Here is a 12260-nt window from a genome sequence, read left to right as displayed (position 1 = left end):
CAGTGGCATGATCTTGGCTCGCTGCAACTGCCGTGCAATACCACCACGCTTGGCTAATTTTTTGTATTTTTAATAGAGACAGGGTTTCACCATGTTGGTCAGGCTGGTCTGGAACTCCTGACCTCAGGTGATCCGCCAGCCTCAGCCTCCCAAAGTGCTGGGATTACAGGCGTGAGCCACCACGCCTGGCCTAATGCCAATTTATTTTTAATTAAAGAAGTAGTATTTGGCCAGTTTCTGGGCCTTAAATGTGCTTGAATGTGCAGGAAGGGATTCTTGCAAATTCTTAGGGTAGATTTGTTTGTTTTAATAGTTCGTGTATAACATCTGTTGTTATATGTAGAAAATAATTTATTTTCTATAAAATGAACTATTTATGCTTAACATAACTTTCATATAATATGCCATATAATTTGATCAGAAATAAGATTTGGGGTAATAGAAAATCTATATTTTAAAGCAGTGATTTATTTTTACAATGCGAGGTTCATAATCTTTTTAAGAAATATATTCTGGCCGGGCGCGGTGGCTCACGCTTGTAATCCCAGCACTTTGGGAGGCCGAGGCGGGCGGATCACGAGGTCGGGAGATCGAGACCACGGTGAAACCCCGTCTCTACTAAAAGTACAAAAAATTAGCTGGGCGTGGTGGCGGGCGCCTGTAGTCCCAGCTACTCGGAGAGGCTGAGGCAGGAGAATGGCGTGAACCTTGGAGGCGGAGCTTGCAGTGAGCCGAGATTGTGCCACTGCACTCCAGCCTGGGCGACAGAGCAAGACTCCGTCTCAAAAAAAAAAGAAATATATTCTTTACTGTTTCTTCTTTAGCTATCCAGAAAGGTGCCATATTCAGAAAACTATAGATTTCTGCATTATTTGGCTTTTACATTTTTTTTTTTTTGTTTTTTGGTTTTAATGATCCGTATTAGATTTGACACCAGACTTTTTTTTTTCCATCATTTTTGGCTTTGTGTAGTTCTACCTTCTCCCTTGGTAATTCATTATACATTTACTTTTATAAATTCTTATATTTCTAGAAAAAGGTAAGACTTTTTGTGTGCAAACTTTCAGAGTAATGATAGTAACAATAAAGTTAGTATTAAATCTCAAACCATATGTTGCAATGAATAATATACTTTGTCTAAATTAAAAAATTTGTAGTTTCAGGATAGAAAACTTACCTATGTTTAATAGGCTATTTTAAATTGACTTGAGTACTGACTGTAAGTAGTTGCTTTTCTTAAGTGATGGTTACTGTATGGCATAACCTTTTAGCAAAAATTCTTAGTCTAAAATAACAGTATAGCCAATGCTTGTGACCAACTTATTAAACTTTTTCTAAAGAGTGATTGTATTATTCATGGTGACCTAAACTGGAAATGTACATGGATGTTTGTGAAAAGGGCTTAATCACTTTTTTTTTTTTTTGAGGTGGAGTCTCACCAGCCCAAGCTGGAGTGCAATGGTGCAATTTCGGCTCACTGCAACCTCCACCTCCTGGGTTCAAGCGATTCTCCTGCCTCAGCCTCCTAAGTAGCTGGGATTACAGGGGTGTGCCATCACGCGTGGCTAATTTTTGTATTTTTAGTAGAGATGGGGTTTCACCATGTTTGTTAGGCTGGTTTCAAACTCCTGACCTCCTGATCTGCCCGCCTCGGCCTCCCAAAGTGTTGGGATTACAGGCGTGAGCTACCGCGCCTGACCAAGCCTTAATCACTTTATGTATTGTATTGTATTGTATTGTATTTTTTGAGATGGAGTCTGGCTCTGTTGCCCAGGCTGGAGTATAGTGGTGTGATCTCAGCTCACTGCAACCTCCGCCTCCTGGGTTCAAGTGATTCTCCTGCCTCAGCCTTCCAAGTAGCTGGGACTACAGGCATTTGCCACCACAACTGGCTAATTTTTTGTATTTTTAGTAGAGATGGGGTTTCACCATGTTGGCCAGGCTGGTCTTGAACTCCTGACCTCAAGCAATCCGCCCACCTCGGCCTCCCAAAGTGCTGAGATTACAGGTGGGAGCCACCACACCCAGCCACTTTATATATTTTATAACTTAGTGAAAAACAGATGACTACCTCAAAGAAAAATGGGGAAAGGGCATGCCTAGAAAGCTGTCAGTAGAAGAAAATTGCCGAGAAATATAAAGAAATGCTTTAACATTTAGCATTTCTTAAGACTAAGTCTTAAGAAATCAAAGTTCATATTAAAGCAACACTGAGAACACAGTTTGGCCTGTCACAGTAGCAAAGGTAAGAACTTCCCCAGCTTATCAAGCATAGAAAACAGGTGTTCTCATACACAGATCTGGCAGGGGTATAAATTGGCATTAAAAAGAGTATATTGTTGGACCTATAAATTATACTGGAAAGAATTTATCCTGGAAATAAAAGTTTCATGTAGAGAATTAGTTGTAAGACAGCTGATTACGGTACTTTTTATAGAAGAAAATTGGAAATAAGTAAGTTCAGCTGTAGGGGACTGTTTTATGATTTATTCTAGTGATGAAATACTATGATATTCATTTCATAATTTTTGATAATATTGACATGGGAAGATTTTTGTAATATATTGAGAGGGAGAAAAATAGTAATGGTTCTCTCTGAATAGTGGGATTATTAGTATATGAGATATTTTCATTTTATCTCTTATATTTTCTGTTTTTCCCCTCCCTCAAACATTGTTTTTTTCAAATAAGGAAGCCTGTTTTTATTTTTTAAAAACCCATTAGAAATTTTTCTGTTTTCATTTTCATATTCCTGAAGTTTAAATGCCTTAACTATATACCCATTTGTACATAGTATTGTGGAAGCTGTTACGTGTGTGGATTTCGTCTAAGAAAGTGCCAAAAGCAAAAAAAAAAAGATCAAAATAACTATGTTTTGAGATTTCACAGTAAATCAAACTTCACTCCTCGTCCTGTGGCTCAGCAGCCTATGTAGCTGACTAGGCTTTTTAGAAGTGATTGGTTGTCTATGAACCTGAGTGGATCTACACATACCCATGTAACTCCTTGAATGTGGAAAGTTTGTCTCGCGTGTTGCAGCATGCTGTAGTTCAATTCTGACACTAACCACCTGGAGTTAGCATGAGACTCCACGGATTTAAGGTCATTGTCCCCAGTAAGACTGCTTTCACTGTAGTTTTCAGGTGCAAATTTGAAGTTCCCCAGGCTGCAACTCTGGGGGTTCCTGTGACCCTGTCAGGTTCAGTAATTGGCTAAAACAACTCATAGAACTCAGGAAATCATTTTACTTATGATTATAGTTTTATTATAAAGAATCAGAATGATCCAAATTAAGATACACAGTCAAAGTCTCAGGGTGGGGGACAGCCTGAATGTAGAGCTTTTCTGTCCTCTCCCAATGGCATCAAGATGTGTCACTTTCCTGGCACATCGATATGTTCACCAACCAGGCAGCTCCTCCAACCTTCAGTGTCCATTGTTTTTATTAGAGTTTTATTATATAGTCATGATTGATTGAATCATTGGCCAAGCAATTGAACTTGATCTCTAGTTCCCCTCACCTCCCTGGAGGTTGAGCTGGTTTAAAGCCCTGTCCCTCTAATCACATGGTTAGTGTGACCTGCCCCCATCCTGAGTCATTCATTAGCATAAACCCAGGTGTGAACCAAGGGGCTCAAGAATAACAAAGACCTTCCTATTACTCAGGAGATTCTAAGGTTTTAGAGTCTCTCTTCCAGGGACAAAGGCCAGATTCTTTGTTGTAGACCCCAGTCTCTGTATTTTTTACTCTATAGCCTTGGTACCTGGAAAGTGTTTAAAGCACTCAAATGTTGGTTTGATACAATTTAATATTTTTAAAAAAAGTTTTCATTGTTTCCTTTCAATCTGCCAGCCCAAGTTTACTTAGGAGTTGGAAACTTTCCATCTAATATGGGTTTCTATTGAAAAAAATTATTCTGATACTTGTTAAAATGGTAAGGAAAACTTTACTCAAGACTATTGCACCTAGTGCAGTAGTGGAGAGCTCAACTCTGACTATAACAAGGAGAAGGGGGTGGATTTATGGGTGAGGGGAACCAGTGGATGGAAAATCACAGGGGGATTTATGGGTAAGGGGAATAAGTGGATGGAAAATCACGAAGAGGAGACATCAAGGGTAGGAGATTCTTGTTAAGGCAGGCCAAAGATTTATATATCAAAAGTGGGGGATGAGGAATTTAATCATATATCAAGGGTGTTCAGATGTCAAGGACGAGGGGCTTCTTGCTTAGCTGACTTAGCAGGACTTTTGCTAAGACTGGGCCTGTCCTGTGCTTGCACACCACACAAGGACAGGCTGACATGAAAGGCCAAGGTTGAGGCCTAGTTGAGAAGAGGGTTCACAGCTGGTTAACTAATGTTTAGTCAACTAAAGAGCCTTTGTCACTGTCTATTAATGATAAACTTTATCTTAAGTGTGCATTTCATAGTGAGTTCGTAGCTCATTGTAGAAGAACATCTATGTAAACATATCTTAATATGCAAAAAACCTTTGTTCTAGGTTAATTCAGAAATATGCATTATTTAAAATTCCATTATATCTCCATTTAATAGACCAAGTATTGGTCTATTAAAATTCCTTTACTCTAGGATGTGGATTGTTATAGTTTTTGGTTGGAGATTTTTGCAAAGTCATTCTAAGTGTAAAAAATACAGAAATGGAAATAGCCTCTCAACCCAAAATTTCTAATAATGTAGTTTTTGTTTTTTTTTTGTTTTTGAGACAGTCTGCCTTTGTCACCCAGGCTAGAGTGCAGTGGTACGATCTTGGCTCACTGCAACCTCTGCCTCCCAGGTTTAAGCAATTCTTGTGCCTCAGCTTCCCGAGTAGCTGGGATTACAGGCACGTGCCACCATGCCTGGCTAATTTTTGTATTCTTAATGGAGATGGGGTTTCACTGTGTTGTCCAGGCTGGTCTTGAACTCCTGGCCTCATGTGATCTGCCCACCTCGGCCTCCCCAAAGTGCTGGGATTACAGGCATGAGCCGCTGCACCTAGCCTCTAATAATGTACTTTGAATTATCCTTTTCAACTGATGTTGTTTGTGTGTTAGCATATCGAAAAATGTCTAGCTTTTGTATACCATTAAGCACTTGCATTTTTCTGGCATTGATTACTCAGATTTTCACTATAAATATTACTAGTGTAATAATATATTAAGTAGACAATATTCACAATTTTAAAGGATAAAATATGACTTTTTAAGAAATATTAAGAAATATTTTTTATTAATTTTGGTAGTCTAATTGCTCCTAAGTTAATTTTAAAAAATCACTTTTACTCCCTTTGTTAACACCTGGAGGAAATAACACAGGATACATTTTTTGGGTTGAATTGTTGTGGAATACCACATTTGTAAAGTTTGGGATTTGATAATGTTTTGGAAGATGAGGGAGATTATTTACTATAGATATGTGGATTTTCTGAAATTCTCTGTTTTTGGTACATTGTTTGAAAAAATAATATTTTTTTAGAGAGGCTGCCCACAAAGCAGGTAACTGAGGTGTGATTTTTATTATTTTGAATAGCTTACTTAAATGGTAATAAGAAACTGCTAGTCTTGAGGAAGAAAGAATGAGTGGGTTAATAAGTTTATTTTTATAAGGTGTAAAGTACTATATAAGTAAAGTGTTCTTATGGCAAAGTGGCTTTAGAATTTTACCCTGCATGGCAGAGGAGATTGGAGTTGGTTAGGTTTTATGGCATGGCACATCTCTCTTGCTGTCCTTTTCTTGTACTGGTGCGGGAAGCTGGTATCCAAACAGTCTATTGCTCACATTTGTTTGTCATTTCTCCCTTGTTTTCATGGGGACATAGGCGCTGTGCTGCCATTTCTTATTTTCACCTCTATAGGCAGTAAGACAATAATCTTCACTAGAGTAGGGATGGTCTGTATTGCTCACCATTGTAATCTTAGTGGAATGTAGTAGGTGTTTAATAACTTGAGGTAGAAAATTTTATGAAAAACTACAAAATGTTAAATAGAATAAGATTGTTGTTTATGTTTGATAATGACTACTACCATGAAAATTCAGCTTAACTCTGTGGAAACTGACCGTATTTCCAAGTCATCTCTTGCTGTCAGATACCTCATTAAAACAGTTTTTCGGGGGCAGGGGGGAAAAAGGAGACTTATATTGAATGCATATCCTGACTGGAGATATGTGTGTGTGTGTGTGTGTGTGTGTGTGTATATATACTATATATGATATATATATATATCATAGATATATGATATATCTCCAAAGGGGGAAATATAAATATATATAATTTAAATATAATATTTAAATATAAATATAATATAATTATAAATATATTTTCCCCTTTGGATATATCTTATATAAATAAATATATATTTATAGATCTTACAAAAATATAAATATAAATATATATATGTATTTCCCCCTTTGGAGATATCTTAAAGTATGGGGGAAATGCCTCTTAGAATTGTAGAAATATAGTACTGTGAAGATTGGTTTCTTAGGTTGGAAAAAAGTTTTATTTTCTTGTTTACTTATTCTCATGTGTAGCTGCATTTCCTATCCACAGCATTGTGGAAAGTACTGATTCTCAATTCTTATGAGCAATTTTATTAACAAAATAGTAATAGCTCCATTATTTGACAGTCTGGCCTATATGTCTGGGTTCTTCAGGCTTCTAGCCTCCATCCACATTCTTCTCTCTTTGTTCAGGCATTAAGAGAAGAATGTATTTCCTGAAATATTTCACAAGTAGACAAAGTTCTTTCTATTCCATGGGTCTTTCGGTCTGCCTATGGGGCCTTTTTTTCTTCCAAACTATTGAGGTGGTACCTGATCTCACAGTAAATCCCAAGGCGCCTGCCATCTGTGTGTCAGGATTTCTCAGACTGTTGCCAGCTGCTGTTATCCCCAAGGCAGTGTATCCCTTAGTGATTTGCTACTGTGGTCTCTCTGTGCATGCCACTCTCTCCTGGGCATCTGGTATGTGTTAGATTCGTACAATGGAATACTGTTCAGCAACAAAAAGGAACAATATATCCATGATGCTATATAGGTGATCTTTAAAACATTATTTTGTGAAGGCATTTTTGTAATTTTCCCTAATATTAGAAGAGTTCCCTTCACATGTAAAAGAGTTTTTAACCAGTTTCCCAGATTTGCTGGATACCCCAGCACCAATATTTCTAACTAAAACTGTTAGTATTGGTATTATGGTTCCAAGATCCTGAGCATTTGTGCAAGAGGATGTTAAAGAAGATGTGGTGGGACCATGTTCATATGTTGTCCTTTCCTGTCTCTAATAAAGGATGGCGAAGTGTTCTTGTGGTATTTGGTTTGTGGAAGCAATAAGTTACCATATCACATACTCTGTCTTGAACCATTATAAATATTTGCTGGTAAAATATAGAAAGTTGTGTTTATTTATGGCTGAGTATGAGTTTACTCTGCAGAGAACCTGAGTCATGGGCTGACTAGTGAATGTATCAAAAAGCAGAATGTGGGAATGTAAAAGGGTGCAACCACTTTGGAAAACAGTTTGGCAATTTCTTAAAAAGTTAAGCATCAACTTACCATATGACCTAGCAATCCCACTTGTAGGTATCTACCCATTAGAAATGAAAACATATCTACAAAAACACTTGTATATTAATGTTCATAGGATTAATCATAATAGCACAAAACTGGAAGCAATCTAAATGTCCATTAACTGGTGAGTGGATAAACCAAATGTGGTGTATACATACAACTGAATACTATTCATTAATAAAAAGGAACAAAATGCATGCTGTAACACAGATGAACCTCAAAAACATTATGCTGAGTGATAAAAGCCACATATAAAGTACTACATATTGTGTAATTCCATTTATATGAAATGTCTAGAAAAGGCAAATGTATGTAGAGACAGATAGCAGATGAGTGGTTGCCTGGGTTTGTTAGTGGAAGCAGGGATTGAATGCAAATGGACTCAAGGGAATTTGGGGGATAATGAAAATGTTCTAAAACTAGATTGTGGTGATATTGCATAGCGATATAAATTTACCAAAACCATTGAATTTTATATGTACTTAGAATGGATGAATGTTATGGGATGTAAATTATACCTCAACTTAAAAAAAGGGAGAGTGAAAATGAATTTTGCCAGCTCAAGTAATAAGAGAAACAGTGTTTGACAAGGGTAGTCATTTGAGAAATGATGAAAGAGATTTAGAGATATAATCTTTCAGGTAAAAGGAAAAGGGTTTTAACTTGAATTGATAAACGAAGAAAGGGAACTCTTTCACTTTTGCCTTAAAATCTTCAGTAAATGTCAAAGTTAACATCAAGTATCTATTTAAATGTTTGCATTTCTCCACACTTTTGTACACTGTATCTGGTGAAGTAAGTTGGTGGTGTGCACTAACCCTTTTGGAATAGTTTATCAAGGATTTAATGTTTGTATCTTTTAATTCCACATACATATATATCTTAAGGAAATAATTAGAAATGCAAACAAGAATTTGTATTCAGAAATGTTCACTATAGCATCACATAGGGTAATCAAAAAATTAAAAATAACCTACATGCTCTCAAAGTAGGAGGAATGGTTAAATTATAATTGTTTTTGCTTTGTCTCTCTTGGTTTCAAGGAGTAGAAATTCTAACTAGATTAAGTAAAATTGGGCTTTGTTGAAAAGGGTAAAAGGTGCTCTGATAACCCCAAACAGCAAGATCACTGAGGCCTTTTGGCAATGGGGAACCAGAGCTACTTTCCCATTTCACCCATTCAGGGACCAGGCTAGTCACTACTTCCTCCTCTGTAGACCTGCTTTGTTCTCAGCTTCTTCTTCAGCCAGTCTTCCTTATACATGGCTCAATGTTGTTTGCCACCTTGGACTTACTCAGTTTTTGTTAAAATTCATATACTTCCAGAACAGGAATCTGAAAGAACTGTTCTTTTTGAGCCTTAGGTGGGTCAGTGAACAACCCGTGGTTTGGTCTTTTTCTTCATCCCCTTCCAGGGGTCTGTATTTAGGTTTAGATAGTTAGTGAAAATGAAATGGCACCCAATGACATTGATTCAATATGTCTTGGCTGGGCACACTGGCTCACGCCTATAATCCCAGCACTTACGGAGACTGAGGCGGGTGGATCACCTGAGGTCAGGAGTTTGAGACTAGCCTGGCCAACATGGTGAAACCCCATCTCTACTAATACAAAAAAATTAGCTGGGCACCGTGATGCACACTTGTAATCTCAGCTACTCTGGAGGCCGAGGCAGGAGAATCGCTTGAACCCAGAAGGTGGAGGTTGCAGTGAGCCGAGATTGCACCATTGCACTCCAGCCTGGGCAACAGCAGTGACACTCTGTCTCCAAAAAAAAAAAAAAAAAAAAACCTCATAGGCTTATATGAGGAATGGCAAATATTGGCCATTATTTATTATCAATTTAAAAATATTTCTAAGGCCGGTGGTGGCAACCTCTTTTCTTGATTCTCTCAACAGGATAGTGTACACTTGTGGTAGATTCATGCTTATTTTCTTATATTTCCTTACCAAAACTTGCAGTCTGGATGTTACCCTTTCTTGTTAAAACGTCTTTTACTAAGACTGGCAATTGAAATCCCATTGGATGCCATATTGGGCCCTGTGGACTAATCTCCACCTCCTGAATGCCATCTCTTTCTGATGTGGCCATGGTGAGGTCACTGTCTCCTGACCTGCCCTTACCCTACTCAATCAAGTCTGCCTTAGTGGATCTTCTTCCTCTCCTCATCTTCCTCTGCTGTTGCTCTGTGCCTCATCCTCCACTTCTTTTCTCTCTGTATACATCCTGTACAGTGTTTTGTACCTCTGTGACTTTAGAGACCCTTTCTATCCCCAAATCTCTGTCTCTGTCCTAGACCCCTTCTGCTGAGATGGAATCTCTCATAACCACTGGCTTATCGAATATCACACTCAGAGGCACCACCAACTCTTCTTTTGAACACTCAGAGTTTTTTGTACCTCAGTTTATTCTCTGCTATAATTATGTACTGTGCCTTATTCAATTTGTATTCCTGGTAGCACCTAGCAGAATTCCTTGCACAGTGGATTTACTTAGTATTTGCCCACATGAATATTTTCATTTCTTAAAGTGGGCTATTATCCTTTGTATAGGGTTTTATTTTGTTCCCCTACTATACTGAAAAATACCCACAAACTTTTTTTCTAAATCGAATAGTTTCTAACGTGGTTTTGTGGTCGGGGGGGAACAAAACCCCTTAATATTAATGGACATACATGTTAATAGCATTTCTAAATACATTTGGGTGTGTGTATTTGGGCCTATATGTTTTCTCTGAGAATAAGGACACACAGCCTAGTGAATTTTGGACTCGAATCCTATTATATGTGAATTTTGTTTCTTCTCTCTTTTTTTTTTTTTTAAGACAGAGTCTCACTCTGTCACCCAGGCTGGAGTGCCATGGCACAATCTTGGCTCACTGCAACCTCCGCCTCCTGGGTTCAAGTGATTCTCCTGCCTCCGCCTCCCAAGTAGCCGGGACTACAGGCGCATGCCACCACACCCGTAAATTTAATTTCTATACTAAATATACTATTCCAAAAGAAAGAAATGTTTATTGGAAAATGCAACCAATTCAGAAATATGCTTTGTAGACAGTAAAATTTCCATTATTTTGTGTAGACTAAATTAGATTATAGAGGTTCTTTGGCTGGGCACTATGGCTTATGTCTGTAATCTCAACACTTTGGGAGGCTGAGCTGGGTGGATTACTTGAGGTCAGGAGTTTGAGACCAGCCCGGCCAACATGGCGGAACCCTTCTCTATTAAAAACACAAAAATTAGCCAGGTGTGGTGGTGGGTGCCTGTAGTCCTGGCCACTTGGGAGGCTAAGGCAGGATAATTGCTTGAGTCCTGGAAGTGGAGTGTGCAGTGAGCCGAGACTGTGTCACTGCACCCCAGCGTGGGCAACAGAGCAAGACACCATCTCAAAAAAAAAAAAAAAAGAAAAGAAAAAAGAAGTAGTGGTTCTTTTTATGCACAAAATAAATTTGCTCATTGGGTTAGAGTATGGTTATTGATTAGGGGGCTAAGCATTTAGTTACTGTATGGGGCAGCCAATAATAAAATCACAGCCCTGTGTATTTATCTCCACAGTGTGTGCTGATAAGTGCAAAAGGTTTGTGCAAATTCTTTTGAAGTTATATTGTAACCATGGTATATGTATTGAAAACTTGGCCATTTTACCCCATTCCTATGAATGAAAACTATTTGGTGAATCAGAGGATAGTCTGAATTGGGATATGAAGGCCAGTATAAGTGTCAGTTAGCAAAGTCAGCTCTAGTTTAGTTTTTTTTTTTTCTTTTAAGGCATAGCATTACTAGAAGTATAGCTTTGGGAACCTTGTAGCATCTTGAAGACTTTTAAAGGGTTGACAGCTATTGGCAAATTGACTAATACAGAGAACTAAACTTTGGTTCATGTATTCAGTGTCTAAATGAAAAATGGGAAGATAAATAAAAGAGCTAAGAATGAAATGTGATTTCATGTGCTTCTCCTTTTTAGCTCTTATAATAGATTGAACAGATTTGATATTTGTGGTAAATATACTCAGGCAGAGTGACAGAGGCTTGGTTGTCATTTAGCCTTTAGGGCCTTAGTGGAGTTAATGAGAACTGCAAATGGTCATCAAGTCTTGGTGCTTCACGGAGAAGCAACACTTTTACAGTGAGTGTGTTAGCTTAGTGGTTATGGTATTACTGCAGGGACATGGATCACTTAGGGAGAGAGCGTTTCAGGCTTGGGTCAGTCTTAAAGCAGATCTCATATGGAGGGTTTCTGCTAACCTGCATCTCTTATAACACAGTACTAGTCAGTATGCTGTAGTATTAATCAGTAGGTGAAGTTCAGTGAAGTAAAGGAGAATTGAATTCTTGAAGTTCACATTTAGGCAAAAATTTGGCATTTTAGGAGGTGAGTATAAGAGATGATCTTTACAGTAAACACTGATGATAAAAACAGCGCTCTCTGTTAGGTGCCTTTGTGCTTGACTCCATTATCATCTTATCTTAAGAAACTAAGCTCAGGACTGGGTGCGATGGCTCATGTATGTAATCCCGGCCCTTTGGGAGGCTGAGGCTGTAGGATCAGTTGAGCTCAGGAGTTCAAGATCAGCCTGGGCAACATAGCTAGACCTTGTCTCTACTAAAAAAAAAACAAACAAAAAACAAAAACAACAACAACAACAACAACAAAAACCCAACAAACTAGCTTAGCATGGTGGTGCGTGCC

At 38.1% G+C, this 12260-nt stretch overlaps 1 protein-coding gene across 1 annotated transcript in view; it reads left to right on the top strand.

The window, feature by feature from the left end:
• Window positions 1–12260, top strand: part of PLPP1 (phospholipid phosphatase 1) — a 62161-nt gene that overhangs the window by 48073 nt on the left and 1828 nt on the right. The window lies entirely within an intron of this gene.

This window comes from Hylobates moloch, unplaced genomic scaffold, assembly GCF_009828535.3.
Source record: "Hylobates moloch isolate HMO894 unplaced genomic scaffold, HMol_V3 SCAFFOLD_23, whole genome shotgun sequence".
NCBI lineage: Eukaryota > Metazoa > Chordata > Mammalia > Primates > Hylobatidae > Hylobates > Hylobates moloch.
This window is presented reverse-complemented; position numbering and strand designations above follow the sequence as displayed.